A 21,240-nucleotide genomic window follows, 5' to 3' on the forward strand; every position below is an offset into this window, starting at 1 on the left:
TACACAAGAGAAAGGAGATGCAGTGACTTCTGATAGAGAAACGAAGAGAAAACTATTAAATACTAAAAAAGGGACAGGAACCGTATGTAGAATATTCCACACTTGTACACATACAGAGGAACCGTGGTGTCTAAGCATTGACCGCCTAGGAATTGGGAGGCCTGTGCCTTTAAGAACTCAAGCCCAGGAGCCTGCCCCCTTCTCCGGGGCTGACAGGCAGTGTCCAGGGAAAATAAAGAAAAAAAAGACTTTGCACCCCTGGAAAACCGATATTTACAAGGACATCAGGTGGCTTGTCCCGCTGGGTGACTGTTCCCACCTCTCCCCCTCTGTAAACGGGGGTTTTGTCCCCGCACAGGGTCTGGCAGTGTCGCCCCCCCCCCCGGTTTAACCAAGGCTACCACTCCCTCCCCCCCCCCCCATTTTTCAAATTTCATGCCTCTTCTGCAGCTAAAAAAAGAAGATTGATGCCTCCAGCCGGTAAATTTCTGCCCCATGCTCAGAACCTGACACCCCCCCCCTCCTGCAATTTGCCCCCCTTCATCATTTTTAACCCCTCCAAAGAGGAGGGAGCAAATCTGAGGAGGCAGCGGCTACAGCGAGGGATACTGAGTGCGCATGCTCAGAGCACCCAAAGTCACACATTCTGAGAAGTTAGCGTTTCGGTCGCTGCACCGGCGGGTTGGGTCGCGCCGGAGGCGGCAGGGGGTAAGCGGCGTCGGAGTCAGAGCGCCCCAGGGAGCGGGCCCCGGGGGAGGGCTTCCCATCGGGCAGCGAGGGGCCCGGCCCAGAACAGCCGCGTCCGCCGTGGGGCGGGAGTCGGGGCTGCAGCGGGGCGCGCCTTGAGGCCGCAGAGCCACCCCCGCGGGTCTCGCTGCAGCGGCAGCCCCGCCGGCTCTGCTGCCCTAGCCCGCTCGCAGCTGCGGGGCCACGTGCTGCGCTCCCCCGCCCTGGGCCGTGCAGCCCGCGGCGTGGAAAGCGGGCGGTTGAGTCACACGCCTCGCTCGCTTTTTCAAAGGCCCCGCAAGCGGCGAGGCAGCGAGACAGCTTGTCCCGCGCCACGCGGTGAGTCAGGAGCGGAGCGGAGCTGAGCCACGAGGAGCTGGATTCTCACGCCTGTGCGGAGAGCTCAGCCTCCGCCGTAACCCTTCCTGCACCGAGCTCGTGAAGATCTGCGCATGGGGTTTGTGTCGGGTACTAGGTGCTTCAACACGCCTGTTTTGGGGCGGGGCAAAGGGGTTTTTGCGCAAAAAGAAAACGTCCAGGCTACCGCTACACTACAAGGTTTTGGGGCAAAAACCTGGGGAGCGTCCCCACCTCAAATGAGCTCTAGCACTATTAAATGGGCAGTTAAACGGCAGAACAGAGGGATTTTTCCGCCCTAGGGAAACTTCCTTTTCTGAGGCATAACTGCTTTTAGCACTACAGCTGTTGCAAAAGAAGCAAGTGTGGACACTCCACAGAGGTTTTTCCGCAACACTTGGCCTCCAGGGGGAAAAAAGGGTGGCTGCTGGGCCACTCCAGCCAACTCAATCAGAACTTTATTGTTCCTATCCGCTGGCACCCTTTAAAGCCGCAGGCCTCCTGCACAAGCATTGTGGCTGTAAGTTTGCAGGGAGCAGGTGCCTTCAGCACACTGCTCTGCTGCAGCCACAAATGGCCTCCCACTAAGCTTCCCGAGACCACCCTGACCCTTCCAGGGACCAGTCAGAGGGGTCACAGGACCCCCTCCCCAAGGGGGACCAAGAGGTGTGCCCCTATCTGGAGCAGGCCAGAAATAAAATCCCTATTGGAATTGTGGAGTGAGGAGGACTCCCTGCAGGACCCCCAGGCAAAGCGCCCCAATGTGGTAATCTATTCTCGCATGGCCATATCCCTGATGGAGTGAGGTCACCCTGCCCCGACCATGGAGCAAGTACAGGCAAAGGTGAAGGAGCTCCATCAGGGATACGTGAAGACCAGGGAGCGGAGGAGGTGCTCAGGGGCAGGACCCGAAACCTGCCCATACTACCAGGAGCTCTACCACATCCTTGTGGGGGAGAGCCCTCTTCCCCCTCCATTGTGGTAGACTCTGGGCTGGAGCAACCCATCCTCAAGCTCCTGAAGCCTGTCCCCGAATCAGAGGAGATGGTGGGGCAGGTCCAGCCGCCACCGACAGAAGAGGAAGAGGATGGCGACAATGAGCAGGACAGTGGCACCATCACCCTGTCCCAGGAACAAGTCCCTGCCAGCCTGGATAGTCTCCCAGGCCTCCGAAGAGGCTTGGGAGGGAACCTCAGGTACGTTGGCGCACACAGACACACATGGGGGGGCAGGGGGCACACACTGTCGCACCAGCTGCTAGGCCAGCACATGCTGCTGCAGTCTGGCCATGTGCAACCACATTCAGCGGGAGGGTGTGGCACACGGTCACAGCAGCCAACCCCTCTATGTGCCTGGGAGCCTGCTGCCAGCCTCATGCCTGGGCACATGAGTCTTGCCCCCAGGGAGGAAGAGGGGAGCACAGCCAACTTCAAGCAGGCTACTCGCAAGGGCACAAACCTCCCCCTCTCCCTCCCCACTCTGGAGTTCAGCACGCAGCACCTGGTCATGCCTGCACATGAGAGGCAGCAGCTGCTCCCACCTAATAGCTCAACCAGCTGCAGGTATGTATGCAGACCCCAGAGAGAGGCAAGCTTCTCACTGTGCAGGGTGGACTGACCGCCCCTCTTGTGTCTTCTCCACAGCCAGAGCAACCGGGACAGAGGGCCCAGCCACACCACTGCCACAGCCACCACCCAGAGTCTGGAGAAGCCACAGATGAACCAGGCCTGGGGAGGAGCTGATGCGCCAGCACATTGGGGTGATGTGCGACATCCATGCCACCATGTCGTGCCATTCGGAGTGGCAGCAGCAGGCGTGGAGTGACCTGATGGTGCGCTGCGACACCCTGCTGGACATCCTGTCCCGCCCGAGGGAACAGGCGCCGGCTGCCGCTGCTCCTGCCTTCCATCAACCTGTCTCCCCTCCCCCATTCCCATGGCCCACCCATCTGCCCACCCTGCCATGCCTCTCCTCCCTTCCCATGCAATGCCTCTGCTCCCTCCCTTCCCCATGGCCATAGCTCCTCCCCAGTCATGCCTATGGCCCCTCCTATGGCTCCTTTTCCTGCCCCCCCGCCAACCCTGGCCCCACTCCTGCCGCCTCCCTGCCCAGCACATTGGGGCCCCCAGAGCCGCCCAACCCCAACGACGTATCTGCACACAAGGGGGATCAGCTATCTGCCCCAGTACTCCTCCCAGTGCTCATCCTCCCTCCCAGTGATGATCCCCCCTCCCATTTCACACAGCTCCCCCTCCCCCTGACCACCCTCATTTTTGTTCAATAAAAAGGCTAATTTTGATTGGAAACCAAACAAGTGTGTTTATTGGGAGGTCGGGGTAGGAGCAAGGGGAGGGGGCGAGAGGGGGAAGGGACAAAGAAGGAAGGGTAGAGGCCCTGGGGAGCTTTACAATGGTTCCTGCGAGAACCTCTCCCTCAGGGCCTCCTGGATGCGCGCCCTCGCTTCATGGGCCTGGCGGGTCGCAGCTGTCCGGGGCTCCTCAAAGCTCCGGCCCTTGTGGGAGGCCTCTGCCACCATGCTGGGAGGAAGGTCTCCCCCTTGCGCTCCACCAAGTTGTGGAGCACACATCAGGCCGCCACCACCTCAGGGATATTCTGCTCCCCAACGTCCAGGTGGGTGAGGAGGCAGCGCTCTGTTCAGGTGAGCATTGAAAATGTCCTTTGTGCAATCCAGGTGGCCAGTGTAGGGACGCATTAGCCAGGGCACGAGTGGGTATGCCGTGTCCCCCACTATACACACTGGCATAGTCTGGTCACCCACAGGGAACTCCCATTGGGGGGAAAAGGTGCCCGCCTCCAGCTGGGTGCACAGGCTGGAGTTGCGGAATATTTGAGCATTGTGAGCCCTGCCCGACCACCTTACATAAATATTAGTGAAGTGGTCCACCAGGGCCTGTAGCACTACAGAGAAGTAGCCCTTGCGGTTCACAAACTGGCCCGTATGATGGTCCAGGGCCCGGATGGGGATGTGCATGCCATCGATTGCTCCCGTGCAGTTGGAGAATCCCAGTACTGCAAAGCCGCCCATGATGGCGTCGAGGTCCTGGAGCCGGATGACTCTGTGCAGCAGCAGGGAGTTGATGGCCTGGACAACCTACGGAAGGAGAGACGGGAACCCATACAATAGAGCTTGAGAGAAGAGCTATGTGGTCCCAGTGGGGCGTAGCCACCCCCCTTTGGGCCGGCCACCCCTCCTTCTGGCCCCCCACCCGCGGGAGCCCCCCCCATTAGCTGGTGCCTGCCCCTCCTCCCCCCAACCAGGCCAGTATGCAGGTGAGAAGGCACCAGCCCACAGGGCCAAGGCTTTCCCCCCACTCCGTACAGTGCTCAGCCCCCCTGTCCTGAGGGTCCCGCTAATGCAACAGTCCCCTACCCCCATGCAGGGGCTGCATCCTGTGATGTCCTTATCTGCATGAAGACGGCCCCAACGGTGGACCTCCTCACCCCAAACTGGTGTGCCACCGAGCGGTAGCTGTTGGGGTGGCCAGCTTTCACAGCGCAATGGTGACCCTTTTTTGGAGTGGGATGGCAGGCCATAGGTAGATGTCATGTTGTTGGAGGGCAGGTACAAGCCAGGTACAGAGCTCTTGGAAAGTGGCCTTCCACGTGCGGAAGTTCTGTATCCATTGCTGGTCATCCCACGTCTCCATGACTAGCCGGTCCCACCACTCCGAGCTGGTGTCCAGCCTCCAAATTCTTCTGGATATGGTGGGCTGGGGCACCCATAGAGGAGCACCCGCCGCCAGACATAGGTTAAGGAGGAAGATCTTGGGGTCCACCTCCATGAGGAAGAGATCCCCTGCTTGAAGCAGGCACTGCAGGGAGTGCAGCGTGGCCCTGGGAGTTTGTGGCATGCCCAGGGGCAATTGCGGCTCCATAGCGCAGGGCAGACTCGTGGAAAACTGTGGTCTGCAAAGGACAAACACAGCAGGCATTGCTGAGGCTTTGCTTTGCCAAAGAGGCTAGCAAGCAGGCACCAGAGACAGAGAAGCGGCTGTCCAGGGGCTCCCTTTAAGCATGCGTCTCTGGAGGGCTCCAGCAACAGTACTCAACACCAACTGATGACCTCTAGCCCAGCTACAAGTGGTTCTGGGTGGCTTTTATATGTGGGAGAGCGTCCAATAGTGTGGACTCTCTCTTGTGCAAAAGAGTCTCACAAAAGTGAGGTGCTTTGATGTGTGGACGTGGTCTTGCATAAGAAGCCTTTGCACCAAAAAACTAGCGCTACAGACTTCTTGCACTAGAACACTGCAGTGAAGACGTAGCCCCACACTGCTTGTTTTTGCGCAAAAACCCCAGCGCAAAAACGGATTGGCAGAAAATATGCAAATGAGATCACAACTCATGCAAATGAGCCCCTCATTAGCATATTTTGTCGATAGATCTCGTAGTGTAGACATAGCCTAGTAGTGGCATCCAATCCTCTGCTTCTGGGGAAGAAGCAAAGGAGGACACAGGATAGGAAACAGGAAATACAGATCATTCTCACAAAAGAAAGTGGGTGCCTGCCAGTTGGACTTTCCCCTGGTGTTAAAAAACAGCAATCCTTTTAGGGGAGATAACAAACCATATTGGGAGCACACAGAAGGATTGGAAGAGACTGGAGTGGTAGAAGTCAAACCCCCGGCCTAAACCAAAGTTAATTGGCCAGGTGTCACTCAAAGGAGAGACACAGCTCTGTTGAAGCATGGTTGTTTGAGGAACTGCAATCCCAAAAGTTGGCCTGCTTGAGTACCCCTTTGCCCAGGAAATCTGTCAGCAGGGTGGTAGCAGTGTTGTAACAGAATGAGAACTAGTGGTTGAACTACTGTCAAACCAGTAAAAGGAATTTCTGCACTGTGTCAAAGGATTCACTGTCCTTAGTGTTTTGACGGTTCGTACCCATGAAGCACTGGCAGGCTAAGCATCAGGAAGGAATGCTCTCTTTCTAGTTGCATTCAACTTCAGCACAGAGAATCACGTAGTTTTTACAACCTCGGCTTCCAACTCAAGCAGTAATCGGGTTGATAATCTGGACAAGGCACCAGCGTTATCCACAGCAGTGAAAGTAACTTAAAATATCTTACAGGTATTGTCCTATTGCAATCTGGGTCCCTGCCAGCTCTTTAAATAGCTTCCTGCTGGCTTTTGCCGCAGTTAAACCGGTTCTTGATAGAGCTACGTACCAGGGCAAATTCGCTCACTTTCACCCGGGTTATCCGTCAATGCTGTCATCAGAGAAGGCACGGTTTGCTAGATCCTATTATGAGGTGTTTAGATCCCCAGAGCAGTTAAATTACAATCAGCATATAAAGGTCTGGGTTATTATTTCTGCTGTGGCTCCCATGTTAAGAGGACAAACCAGGGAGCAGAGGAGAAAGCACTGTGGGGTCCCATTAAGCAGCCTGAAACAGAAATAAACAAATACAACACAACATTGTAAGATGGTGTGTCCAGACCATGAAATGGATGGCATAGTATCTGGTAGCTCCCATCTCCCCATGGTGATGAAGGCATCTCCCAACTTTCCTGCAGAAGGTTGCTATGGAAACAGAAGACAGCTCTTCAGAGTCCCAAGGACTCTTCATGGAGGTCATCATTGAGAGCCACATAATGTGTGATTTTTATTGACATGAATGGCTATCAGCATAGGTAAGTAAGTCACCTCAGTGGGAAACTCAGTACAGAGGAATAGGCCTAGTTGGTATCTGAATGCAAGCTCTTAAAGGAACCTGTAGGTATTAGATTATGGAACGTAGTGTTCTTCAGCTTTTATTAGAGCTAGCTAACTGAATCCTGCGCATAGTTTTAGCACAGTCTGCTGTTAAAGATATCATCTTATGGGTAGAAGCAAGGTTCTGACCATTTGTGGTCATTAAAGATTTGCATGGCATCTCTTGCAAGAAGCAAGATCTTATCCTTGACTGAATTTCCATTGGGCAATTGTATTCTGCCTGTCCAAAGTCACCCCGGTAGTTTGATGCATATGTCAGACTTCACTTTCTGTCCTCATCTGTTCTGTGGTGTTAAAAGGTTGCAGCCTTCTGCCTATGCTGTGGCTGAATTTGAGTGATGGGTGAAGTGATCCCTTTAATAAACAATTTTGTATTTTTCTGTCAGGTACATCGGGATCATTGAATTAAAGACACTATATAAATGTCAGGTATTATTATTAATGACACTTTTGCATTTGAGGATTAAAACAGGCATAATATTCTTCCTAGTGTCATCATTGTCATATTCACTTTTGTTGTTATAATCAGAGATGGCAACAATGACATTCAGATGTTTAATTACATTTCATAAAGGTGACTAGTACTGATTTATAACAAGAATTAGTGCACACTGCAAAAGAAATTAACATTACTGCTTCCTTCTGTTGTTAACAAGCAGTCAGTTTCCAGACCTGTTGAGGCATTTAACATAAGAACGGCCATACTGGGTCAAATCACAGGTCCATCTAGCCCAGTAACCTGCCTTCCTGCAGTGGCCAATACCAGATGCCCAGAGAGAGGAAGTACAATAGGTCAATGTTTCTTAAACTGTGAGGCAGTCAGTTCCCAGCCTGTAACAATGTTTGGGATTCTTCCGTCCCAGGTGCAGAACTCTGCACTTGTCCTTGTTGAATCTCATCAGATTTCTTGTGGTCCAATCCTCTAATTTATCTAAGTCACTCTGGACCCTATCTCTGCCCTCAAGCGTATCTACCTCTCCCCCTCGCTTAGTGTAATCTACCAACTTGCTGAGGGTGCAATCCATCCCTTCATCCCGGTCATTAATAAAGATTATTGAACAAAACCGGTCCTAGAACTGAACTTCGGGGCACTCCACTAGAAACTGACTGCCATCCTGACACCAAGCCATTGATCACTACCCGCTGGGCCCGGCCTTCTACCCAGCTTTCTATCCATCTTACCATCCATTTATCCAATCCTCATTCCCTTAACTTTGCTGGCAAGGATATTGTGGAAGACCATATCAAAAGCCTTGCTAAAGTCGAACTTCAGACTTGTAACTTTAATTTCCTTTGGTGAAGTTAAAGGCAGACTTGAGATGACAGGATCAGGCCCAGAGTTCTCTTATAGCTCTCTACCAGGCTATGCAAAAAAACACAGGGGGCATTCCTTGAGTGAAGTATAGTAATATAGGCTTTTGCTTTGAAGTCACTTCCTATATGCTGTGTATATAGGGGTAATTAGTTGCATTGATTACCTTAAAACAGTTTATCATTCAAAGGTTTACAAGTAGTTTACTAAAAATTTCCAAAAGAAAGAAAATGATATTGTTACATCCAAGTTTAATCCAGTTGCCAATGTTCCCTTTTGATCACCAAATCAATAGAATATAGTAATGAAATATTACAGACAGGAACCAAAGTTTAGCATCTACATGCTAATTATATCACATTGTTAAACTTCTCACAGATATAGGTAAATACAATTAGGGTTTGTCTATACTTCAGTGGATGCAGCTGTGTCAATTTAGTGGGGCTGGTCAATGGCAGAGCACTATCCCATGGGCATCTGCACTTCATCTCCCCAAGAGGTAGAAGGTAAGTCAGCTGGAGCTCATCCTCTGTTGACATAGGGAGTTGGAGACAATGGTGTAAATTGACCTAAGTTACATTGACTGTAGCTTTACTGTAGTATTTACCACTAACAACGCATAACTCTCATCCATTAAACAAGTAATTGATAACTATCTGCAAGGAATGGTCCTGTTTACCTCTTCAATACTTTTCTAGTATGTTCTTAGAGGTTGATCTTTAGGTCACTTTAGCCTGCTGGGTGCTTAACCCTAGTTGGTTCAGTGTCACACCAGCAAAATGGTATGACACTTCTGGATCCTGCTGAACTCTGCATTAAGCACAGATGACCAGTTAGTATCATGTCCTAGTTTTCAAAGCAATAAATGGCTCAATTTCGAGATATATTTAAGACTGAACTATGTTTTTCTGGGACAGTGCTCAAACAAAGCCCAAGATGAAATTTGAGAAACTGGGGGCCAAACCATTGTTGGCAAAGGGGATCTGGGTAATGAGAAAACTTCCAGCAAAAGATGAGGCAAATTCAGAATCTATCTTTAGGAACTACTGTAAAACCTTCCTGTTTGAAAAAGCCTTTCCACCATAAAAATGACATAACACTGATGTCTTCTTCAACCCAATAAACGTTTACTAATCAAAGGATATATATCTAATAATTATATATATAATTAAAAATTAAAAAATGTACCCTATGCTAAGCAGATTTATTAGCCTGAAAAGTGAAAAGTACCTGAGCTTCTATGAAGTTTTCTAGGGACTTCACTGTTGCTGTTGATTTTATGGGGAAGGTACTCTTATGTTACATTGGTGGACAACATTATACAAATCTGTAATTTAGATATATGGATGTGTGATAACTTCAATAATTTTCTTAGTGTTGTAGGATGTCATTTTTGCTCTTCTGAGACAAATATTTTTAAGAGGGTTTTACATGATATCAGCTACACTCTCCCAGTTACAAGAGATTAATTGATTCTACTAGTCACTGCAATAATGCAAACAATAGCATGCTTCAGTATGCTGTTATATTTTATATGTGTAGTTTTCTACAGCAAGGGTAGGCTGCATATTTTTTTATATACACATGTAATATTTATAAAAGTCAGTAGTTCAATGAGAAGTAGTAGTATTACAAAACTTCTACTTGGTATTGGTACTAACTAGTGTGCATGTTTCTGAAATTATTCCTGAAAAACTACTAGGTTAATTTACTATGAAATATTTCTCTAAATATAGGCTTCTCCCTGTTCCACTAAAATCATTGGGTGCAGGATCGGGCCTTTAAACCATTTTCCTCTATTTATAAATAAATATGTAACCTGGGCTATGTCACATTTCCTGTGTTTCTAGAATTGTGTCAGGAAAGATTCTATTATGCTCTTCATGAAACAAGGCAACCCTTATTTTCAAAACAGAAAATGCATTAATCTTTTCTAAAATGTAACAAATAGCTACTGAACCATGACTATTAGATTTCATACATTTTCTGTCACAGTAATCTGGATTTAGTGTTGTTATAATCTCACATTGTAATGTAATGACAATAAAATGATTTCCATGCAATTCTAGGGAGACCCTGTGCTAATACTGCTCTAATGTGCTTACCAACTCAAAACTATTGTAAACATGTGGGGCTATGTTTATGTGATTATTATGTTGTAAGTAATATGAGATTACCATGGGAAACAACTAATTCAAGATGAGGGAGACTTCTCAATACAAGACTATTATAATGGCATAATGGCACAAAAGCAGATCCAGATGGGAAAACAACAAAGGGACAAATCCTGCTATTGGTATTCAGGCAAAACGTCTGTCAAACTTAATGGAGGCTTTGCCAGATTAAGGACTGCGGGACTTATTCATGGTCTTATTACCAGTGGACAATAATACCTGCACTAGTGTTTAGTAGCAGACTAAATTTGAGGAGGGTATTTTGTGCAGTTGATTGTTGTAAAGATTCTGCTAGAGTTATTATAATAAATTCTGGATAGCTGTTTCAAGACCCTAAAGAAAAACTACAGTACTTAGTTGCACCTTATACAGAGAAAATGATAGTTACTCTATCGAAGTGTCATGCGCTCATTTATTTTTTAGAGACTGTCATTTCTGTGTTTATACAGCACCTGGCACACCTAGGATCCTGGCCCATGGATCCTAGAGCTACTGTAGTACAAAGAATAGTTTCAATGCAGTTTTTAGAAATTCCCATCTTTGTTTTAGTATTTCCAGACCAGATCTTGCCTTGCCTCTCTTTTTTTCTCAGTGGGAGTGGACATTTTACTTGTGCTTTTTGAAAGCAAGTTGGGATTCAGGAAATATATCTTTCCATTGGCATATACAGGCAGTCCCTGGGTTACGTACAAGATAGGGACTGTAGGTTTGTTCTTAAGTTGAATCTGTATGTAAGTCGGAACTGGCGTCCAGATTCAGCCGCTGCTGAAACTGATCAGTTTCAGCAGCGGCTGAATCTGGACGCCAGTTCTGACTTACATACAGATTCAACTTAAGAACCCCAGGCATCCCCAAGTCAGCTGCTGCTGAAACTGATCAGCGGCTGATTCCAGGAAGCCCGGGGCAGGGGCTTCCTGTAGTCAGCCACTGGTCAGTTTCAGCAGCGGCTGACTTGGGGACGCCTGGGGCAGAGCAGCTGGGGTGCTGCTGGGTTGGTCCAGTAGCGCCGCCGCTCCTCGGCGCTACTGGACCAACCCAGCAGCACCCAAGCTGCTCTGCCCCAGGCGTCCTGATTCAGCCGCTGCTGAAACTGACCAGCAGTGGCTGAATCAGGACGCCTGGGGCAGAGCAGCTGGGGTGCTGCCGGGTTGGTCCAGTAGTGCCCAGAGCAGCGCTACGGGACCAACCGGCAGCGCCCCAGCTGCTGTTCCACAGGCGTCCGGAGCAAAGCCGCGGAGCATGGGGGCAGCGGGACAGCCCAGATGCGCCGTGGTTGTCCTGCTGCCCTCGGGCTCCGTGGCTTTGCTCTGCTTTGCTCCCCATCTCCCTGGTCTGCAGATTTAAAGTGATTTAATCTTTCTAATTAGTGATAGTGATAAAAATAATATTATGCAGTTGTTTACTTTCAGGAATTAAGTGCTCTCTATAATGAGGTACAAATACTGTCTTTGGCTCCGTACTCAGCCAAATACAAGGAAGCTGGGACAGAGAATCCTTTACCCCAGACTTCACACCAGCATTTAGTTGTTCCATGGCTGTTAGTGCAGCCTCACGCAGAAAGGTAATTGGAAGATACTGAATTTTTAGAGATGTCCACTTCCTTCCTCAAATCCTCTTCAAAACCAAAGCTCAGGAAATGGAAGTATCTCTTTGTTTTTGAAGACTCCATCCATTGTAGGGAGTGGGCAGCTCAGGGAGTGCCCATTAGTCTTGTTATCTAAGTTGGGAAAACCTGCAGTGAACTAAGTAAAACTGACCAAAGGATGACAGTTCTGTTTCTTGGCATCTTTCTGGGTTTCAGAATTTGTTTGTTTGCATTCTGCATTGGAACAAAATCAACACTGTTTGAATGTTTTACAAAATATGTTTGTAATGAAATATCCATTTTCAGATCAAAACTTGACTTTTGAATTCAGGAAGGAGGGCAGAACCATGGCAGATGTGATCCTACCAGTCTGGGATGTGGAAGACCCAAATGCAAGTCTCTCTGCTGTTTCATTCAGAATTGAGTTTTTCACCTCAGATTGTCAGCAGCTTGACTCATGATTAATCAGGTATAGCAAGGCTCCCACATCCAAGACCAGTGCTCTAACCCCAAGGCTACGAAGTATGAGAGAATATCTTTCTCTCCCCTGATAAAAACAATTATAAAAGGATATTTTTCTGAAAATGTTTCCACAAGCCTTGGAATTTAGTCCTCAAAAGATAGATGTTTCTATTCAGAGTTGTTTCCATTCTGATTTCTAACATGCCAAAAAAGCTAGAATCTTTGTCAAAACTTGAGAAGTCAATAACTGCAGTCCCTTGAATATTCAACTGCATTTTTCTCTTCTGTTTCCACATGCTTGTGTGTGTGTCGCAAAGTAATATAACGAAACTATAATGACTTTCATTTAAGTCTAAGGTGATTATAGAATCATAGAATACTAGAACTGGAAGAGAGCTCAAGAGATCAAGTCTAGTCTCCTGCCCTCACGGCAGGACCAAACACCATTTAGATCATCACTGATAGATGTTTGTCTAATCCAGGTGTGGGCAATAATTTTTGCCCAGGGGGCCACTTCAAAGATTTTTTTAAGTAGCCCTGGGCCACCCTGAAAGGGGCGGTGCCTAAACGGGAAGGGTTGGGGCTGCACCACTCTCTAGACCGGGCTCTAATTGTCCTGGGGCAGGGGGAGCACACAAAGCCTCCTCCGCTCTCCCCCCCGCCCTGAGTGCGGCGCTTCAAAGCGCCACATGCTCCTGGCAGAGTGGGAGGAGGCTTCACACGATCCCCCACCCCCAGGCCAATTAAGTGCAGAGTAGACTGGAAGAATGACTTCTCGTTTCTTGCTCACAAGCCCCTTTGCCCCCCCCATCCCACTAGGCACCTGTGCCCTGGAAGAGGCTTGGCATGCTCTCCCACCCCCAGGCCAATCAGGGCCTGGAGCGGGGGAAGCCTCCTCCCACCCTGCGAGGAGCCTGTGGCACTTTGAAGTGCCGCAGGCTCCTCGCAGGGCCGGGGTAGGGTGAAGGAAGCTTCACGCAGCTCCCCCGCCCCAGGCTCTAATTGGCCTGGGGCTGGTGGAGCATGCAAAGCCTCCTCCGCTCTCCCCCCCCTCCCCCCCGCCCTGCGCGCGGCGCTTCAAAGCACTACATGCTCCTGGCAGAGTGGGAGGAGGCTTTGCATGATCCCCCATCCCCAGGTCAATTAAGTGCAGAGTAGACTGGAAGAATGACTTCTCGTTTCTTGCTCACAATATTCTTCTTAATGCATCCCAGAATCATGTTTCCTTTTTTTGCAACAGTGTCACACTGTTGACTCATATTTAACTTGTGGTCCACTATAACCCTCTAAATCCCTTTCTGCCGTACTCCTTCCTAGATAGTCACTTCCCATTCTGTATGTGTGAAACTGATTGTTCCTTCCTAAGTGGAGCACTTTGCATTTATCCTCATTAAACTTCATCCTATTTACCTCAGACCATTTCTCCAGTTTGTCCAGATCATTTTGAATTATGACCCTATCCTCCAAAGCAGTTGCACCCCTTCCCAGGTTGGTATCATTTGCAGACTTAATAAGCATACTCTCCATGCCATCATCTAAATTGCTGATGAACATATAGAACAAAACAGGTCCCAAAACAGACCCCTGTGGAACCCTACTTGTTATATCCTTCCAGCATGATTGTGAACCATTAATAACTACACTCTGAGAACAGTTATCTAGCCAGGTATGCTTCCACCTTATAGTACTAGGTTGTATTTGCCTAGTTTATCGATAAGAAGATCATGCCATATCAATTGCCTTACTAAATTCTAAGTATACCACGTCCACCGCTTCTCCCTTATCCACAAGACCTGTTATCCTATCAGAGAGCTATCAGATTGATTTGACATGATTTGTTCTTTACTAATCCATGTTGGCTGTTACCTATCATCTTATTTTCTTCCAGATGCTCACAGATGAATTCCTTAATTACCTGCTCCATTATCTTCCCTGGCACAGAAGTTAAACTGACTGGTCTGTAGTTTCCTGGATTGTTCTTATTTTCCTTTTTATATATGGGCACTATATTTGCCCTGTTTCAGTCTTCTGGAATCTCTCCCGACTTCCATGATTTTTCAAAGAAGATAGCTGAAAGCTCAGATACCTCCTCTATGAGCTCCTTGAGTATCCTAGGATACATTTCATCAGGCCTTGATGACTTGCAGACATCTAATTTTCTAAGTAATTTTTAACTTGTTCATTTTTTATTTTATCTTCTAAATCTACCCCATTTCCACTAGCATTCACTGTTAGCATTCACTTCATCATGAAACTTCTTGGTGAAGACCGAAACAAAGAAGTAATCAAGCACCTCTGCTATTTCCAAGTCTTCTGTTATTGTTTCTCCCTCATCACTGAGCAATGGGCCTTGGTCTTCCTGTTGCTTGTAATATATTTATAGAATGTCGTCTTGTTGCCCTTGATGTCTCTAACTAGATTGAGCTCATTTTGTGCCTTTGAATTTCTAATCTTGCCCCTGCATATCTGTGTTGTTTGCTTATATTCTTCTTTTGTAATTTGATAAAGGATTATATGTATATATATATATATATATATATATATATATATATATATATATATATATATATATATATATATATATATTATACACACACACACGTATATTTTGCTTAGGAACTCCTGATCATTGGCCAACACTTGGGTGAGATTCTTCATCATCTATTCTCATTGAACAGTATATATTGAAGGGAGTAGATCCAATGAAATTAAGAGAGGAAGTGCTACTCATCATGAGTCAGGCTGCAGAGAAGAGCCCTGTCAACTGGAAAAGCACTTCAAGCTAGGAAGTAGTTATTCCAGTGTAGGGAGTGCTATGGCTTGTGTACACTACAAAATTAGGTCAACGTCATTTAGGTCAACCTATAGCCTCTTTCTTGCCCCCCTCTCCCCTCTTTTTTTGCTATTTATTTGTACCTCTGGACCCCTTCCTCCATTTATCTGCAGAAGTGGGTTGTGCCCACAAAAGTGCATGATACTATCTATATTTTTTTGGTTAAACTCTAAGGTGCTATAGGACCATTCGTTGTTTTAATGTTTTTTCTATAGCCGGTAGTAATTAGCTGTTGATGTCCACACAGTTCTCTGCTGCTGCTGATGGAGCGCTTCCTCACCAGAAGCACTTGCACTGCCTGAAGTGGGGCATTGTGGAGCACTGTCAGCCATATGAGACTCACAGTTGTAGCCGCCCCATGGTGACAGCCCCAGCTGTGAGTCCCATGCAGTCACATCTTTACAGCATAAAGCCCACCTGCAGGGAAATGGACATTCTTGTCAATTTCACATTGCTATTGTCTGGACTCAGTGCAATCAGACTCTGTAAGCTCTGTGTGAGAAGCTGGGAGCCCCAGTTCTCAGTGCGTGGCAGGCAAGCTAGGAGTAGGGAGCTTGGGGGGAGGTGGAGGCAGCGGGGCTCCTTACAGGGAGAGGGGAGCCCAGGCAGCAGCCCAACAGGAGCTGGGAATCCAAAAGGTCAGCCCCAATCTAGCTGGAACCCCCCCAGCTGTCCCAAGGTGACTGTGAGCCAAATGCAGGGAGCTGTGAAATTGACACAAATTTACATTTACTTACAGTTGATGTAAGTAGTGCAGTCTATATGAACACTGTGTTATCATAACTATACCCACATAACAGAGTGTAGACATAGATCTATAAAGGTACAGGTTATAATTGCATTCTTTGTTTTTGCTGAAACAGACTAGCATGGCTACCTCTCTGAAACCTTCCTTAATAATGTTTACTGATGTTCTGACTGTATATGTAAATCTCATTGTCTTACCTAAGAGAAGAAACATGTTTTTATGGAAATGAATTAGATGTGTATAAGACAAGGAAAGTGGGCAATTAAGCCACCATTCAGCAAAGTACATAAGCAGAAGCTTAATTTAAAGTCCATGAGTTGATCCCATTGACTTCATTGGGGCTACTCACGGTTTTAAAGGTAAGCACAAGCTATTTGATGTATTGTAGTCTCAATTGCTGTTTGTAGGTTAGTTTATATATGTGAATTAGCTACAGTACCATCATGTGTATTCAAGGCAAGAATATCATTATAGTATGCTAGAATTATGGTATTTATGAAAGTCAATACAGAAGCTAACAGGACAGCGATTAAGACTTCATCTCAATTAGAATATAAATTAATTATATTTTCCATAATTCTTAATTGAGGATTGTGGGTTTCTAAAGCTGCGTTAGCTAGCAATTAACTGACGTCAGTGAGAGTTACTTATGTTTTTCAGGAAGAAAGCCCACTGTATGATCTTGCACAAGTCACTTAAAATGTGAATACTTCATACATTTGTAAGGTCATTATACGGCTTCAGACAGAAGGTGCTACGGAAGTATGTACTTGTATTTCTCTTAGGTTTGCATATATGCAGTAGTATAGAATCGTAAAAGTCAACATATTAACCCCTCTACAAGAAGAATCCAGCACGGGAGTAAATAGTTCTAGGTTTTGTCTGGAAGAGATCAACAGACAACACCCATAGGCTATAAGTGGATCACGCACACAGACAAGGATCTTTGCAGGGGTCAGGTTAGATTAGTAGAGATTTAATCTAAAATATCTGTGCCAGAAACTAATTAGCAATAAATTCATTTTGAAAATCAACATACATATCAAAATTGCTGTCTGAAGGCAATCAGAAAGCCTGATTCAATGAGAGTGGCTTTTGTTGAGAAATATATATATTACAACATGATAAAAAATAAATAGAAAGATGTAGAAAATAGAAGAAAATACCACAGTCTAGTTGTTAATTAGCAGTATCTAGTTTTACCTTAGAGCTTCTATTTACATTATTTCCATGGAGGGTCCTATGAGTGGACTATCACCTGGGGCACCATAGTCAAGAGGCAAAGAGAGGTGTAAGCCTGGGGTGTGAGGCTGTGGAAGGGAGCTTGGGGTAGTGAGTAGGGGGGAAGGTAGCCGTGGAGCATGGAAAACCCAGACAGGCTGTGGGGACCAGAGGTGATTGGGCAGAGCCCAGGGAGGCTGCGAGGGCTATGGATGATGGGGAGAGGTGCAGTCCAGGAAGGCACTAAGGCCTAGGGGCAGTTGGCGGGGGGGGGGGAGGCGAGGGAGGAGAGGACGGGACTTTCGGGGGATGGCTAAGGGACCAGAGGAAGCAGCAGAAACCATGGTTGATAGGAATGGGGGCAGCCTGGGGAGGAAGCAGGAGCCCGGGGTGCCAAAATACTTCACCAGAATGCTATTTGTCTTAAGACCAGCCCTGATTACATTATATGTACTTGTTCAAACATATTTATAAAAGTAGCTTCATCAGACTAAAAAGGGCACTTAGGAAAGGCTGTGCACGAAAAAATCACTTGAAAGGGTTTTATTTGGAGTTTAAATATCACTGGTCATAATGCTAGGTTTTGGTTGAAGGAGAGAGTATAGTTTTTTTAGTGAGAAGAAAAAAAAACAGCAAAAAAAAAAAGGATTGAGTGTTTAAGACAGTCATCTTACTCTTTTCGCCCGGACTGCAGGAATGACTCAGATCATTGAATCTTTTCCAAAATAGTGGGCTGATCTACACAACACCAACTCTAATCAAGAACATTCAATTAATGATGAGGTCAGACAACTTGATTTTAATCACAACCAACCACAGTTACTGAAAGAGAAAGGTACTTTGCTTTTAATGATTCACACAAGTGCAGTCCCCTTTGAAATCTTATTCTTGTGACTTTATGTGACAAATACCAACTCATTATATTAATAAATTAGAAGTCTGTTTTAGCAAAGCTCTGCTTCCTTTACAATCACAAACAAGTCAACAGAATGACCCACCAGGAGCACTATTACTGTAATCCTATGTTATGGAAATATCCCCAAGTAATGTTTTATATTAAGTCTACCATACAGAGCACAACCATTTCTGCTGGCATTTACCCTTTAAATCCGTAGCAGAGCAGTCTTTTCTAATTGGGATTTTCATGCAGCATCTTCTTATATACAAGACACACACATATAGTAAATCAACCATATCTATCTCTTATGGTTGACCAAGTTTCATAGCTAGATTAACCACAGACACTGAAAACTCTTTACTTTACAATGTCAGTCTCTAATCTCTAAAAGCTGGTATTTTTTGCTTAGATTGGAACACTTTGGGTAGCTCTCTGTCGCTGTGAAATGATATTACTCATACTAATATTGCACTTTGTTTATCCCTAAAGATCAGAGATCTAGACATTAACCCCTTTGATATTGAGGGTTCAGTGCCCTTTTGACATAGTTCTTCTGTTGCATTAATAGATAAAAACTTAAACATGAAAAATCTGCTCTTAGGGCTTTACCAATAATAGACCCATGTTTATGATATTATTCACAAAAAGAGAGACACAAATGGAAAGGCTTCTCTCTTTAATCAGGAATGTGTGCTCCAGTTAGTACTATCCTCTGGACATCATTAAACATGTATTTTGTTTTGTAAGTCATGATTTTATTTGACTAGGAAATATAATTATATATCCTCAAGCCTTTGCAGCTAGCATCAGGCAGATCTAACTTGAACTGGGTAGTCAGCCTTGTTTAATGTTAGTATGGGAAGAAAACTTAAAAAAATAGAGAGAAAGAGAGTTGCTATTAAATCTAACCAGTAGAGATTCAAATTAAATATGTACAGATTGAAAACCTTTGACATTGTCGAATTATAAGTAGTAGCCTCAAAGATCATCATAGTCACTGCCCAGTTAATAATTAAAGAAATAAAATAATTATAATTAAAGAAATAAAATAACAGTGTTTAATCCTAATTATCTGAAAATATAATACTGTAGATTCTCCTCTAGGAATTCCTGCTGTTCGAGTGCCTAATTCCACTCTCATTTACGCTAGTGTAAATCCCGAGGGATTGCAATGTAGTTAATCCATATTTACACCAGTGTAACTGAGACCAAAATTTGACCGCTGGTTACTTAAATAGGTAGAGAGATTGTTTCAAAATCTGCACATAGTGGGGGAAACAAAGTGGCCAAACATAGGCAGATTCTGATCATTAAAAGGGTATATTCAATCTTAATAATATTTTTTATTAAATGGAAATTATCCAGCAAGTAATAGTCAGCCTTGATGCCAAGTATATACAGTTGGCGGCTCAAGCTTACAAAATGTGGCAGCTGCTAGGGAGTAGAGAGTCCTAAATGATTATAGAGTGGTTGCCCTTGAAAAGGAAACATTTGTTTTATTGGGATGTTGCATTTACCACAGTACGTTGTGATGTTTTCCTTCAATTTGAATGTGATTTTTTTTTTCCTTGCAAAACTCTTGATATAAATTTAACTTTAAATTTAGCTTTATTTCAGATGACAACCACCTAACTAAAATTGACAATCAAAGAACAAGGGGACTAGGATATAAGGGTGGGAATTCACAAATAGTGTCAGACAATGACACGACAGGGTGCTAAATACAGCAGAAATGCTGCTGGGATACTGGATGGCTCAAGGGATGAGTAATGGAAATGTCATATTTGTCCTCTAGCGCAACTGGTGGACTCAGTCGCAACTCCAAAACTCTTTCCACACTTTGGGTGCCAACAGCCCCAACTGCCTCCTGCCTAATTGACAGAATCTCCAGCTTTTCCCGACAGCTTCTATAATGCTGCTGTTTTTTGTCATTGTGAAAATCTGTGTCACACTAACTGAATGTGTGTGAACAGTTTTAAATAATTGACTTGAACAAGAAAATAAACATAGTTTTGCCAGTCGCATTATTCATTTCTCTACATAATCTGATAAAAATGTCCACCCTGGAAAGTACTAGAATCTGCCATTCAATTTCCAGCTGCCCATAGAATCCAGGGGGACCTTCCTGCAGGGTTCAGGTCCAGCTTTCTGCCAATTTCACAGGCCCTTGCCTGATGTGGTTCACAACACCAGATAGGAATTGACAAATATTCAGTGAATATTCACAGCCACAAAAGAATCCAATGGGGATTGACTAATGAAGAAACAGTGAAAGAACTAAATATATGTATGGAGCCAAATGGAGCCCCCATAACTACTAATGCCAATCTAAATGTCAGAGTCAAAGAGGAATTGTTCAGGGTTCCCTTTCTCAGCACCATCAAGTTTAAACTTACTTTCCTTGCCCTCAGGTTCCTATATATCTTTACAGGGCATCTCCACTATAAGTTACCCCGGTATACATCCGTTCCACAGTAAAGTCGTTGACGTTTGTAGGAACTGATGCATTCTAAGTCCTCCCATTCCCTGCTATAAGTCGTGTGAAACACTCCCCCAAATTTGCTTAAATGGAAGTCAGCTGTAGGAAAAAAATTCCCCGCTTTAAGTTGTTTTGCTATAAGTTCAAGTTTTTTGGAACGTATCTTGGAATTATAGCGAGGACAGCCTGTACCTCTCTGTTTATCTGATCTTGTTTCATATTGGTTCTCCCCACTCTCACACAACTATCTTTCTTCATTTAGCCTGCATCTATACTCTGAGCTAAGGGTGAGTTTCAGCTTGCCTAGATGTACTCACATACGTTTTCATTGAGTTAGCATGCTAAAAACACTAGTATAGCTGTGGTAGCAGGGACAATGGTGACACTTCCTAGATGCCAAGAGAACATATCTATGAAGTTCAGGTGGGTTTCTACTGGAGACTGCTAGCATGTTCTGTTGCTGCCCATGCCATCATGGCCACTATTTTTAGCATGCTAGTTTAGATGAGAACTAGCACAAGTAGGTATATGCAAGCAAGGAATCATACCCCTCGCTTGTAGTGTAGACATAGCCTTATCCAGCACAACAGTAAGTACCAAGAGCAATGCTCCATTTTTATGCTTCTCCTATAGCCATCTCTTTGCTCTTTTGAGAGCCACCCCCTTTGTGAGCTAGTTGGCAAGGCTGCTATCTTCTTTGTTTATAAATTTTTT

General features: G+C 45.7%; 1 protein-coding gene across 3 annotated transcripts in view; it reads left to right on the forward strand.

The window, feature by feature from the left end:
- Positions 1–568: 568 nt before the first annotated feature.
- The window catches only part of PTER (phosphotriesterase related), a 43,471-nt gene continuing 22,799 nt past the window's right edge, over positions 569–21,240 (forward strand). Inside the window, exon 1 of one of the 3 annotated variants that reach the window (XM_075922450.1) lies at positions 569–708. The gene's annotated coding sequence lies outside the window, so the exon portion shown is untranslated. Of the gene's footprint in view, positions 709–1,161; positions 1,184–12,217; positions 12,355–21,240 lie in introns of those variants that run through there. The other 2 variants (XM_075922452.1, XM_075922451.1) reach the window with 2 other exon arrangements.

Source organism: Pelodiscus sinensis, chromosome 2 (assembly GCF_049634645.1).
Source record: "Pelodiscus sinensis isolate JC-2024 chromosome 2, ASM4963464v1, whole genome shotgun sequence".
NCBI classification, from domain to species: domain Eukaryota; kingdom Metazoa; phylum Chordata; order Testudines; family Trionychidae; genus Pelodiscus; species Pelodiscus sinensis.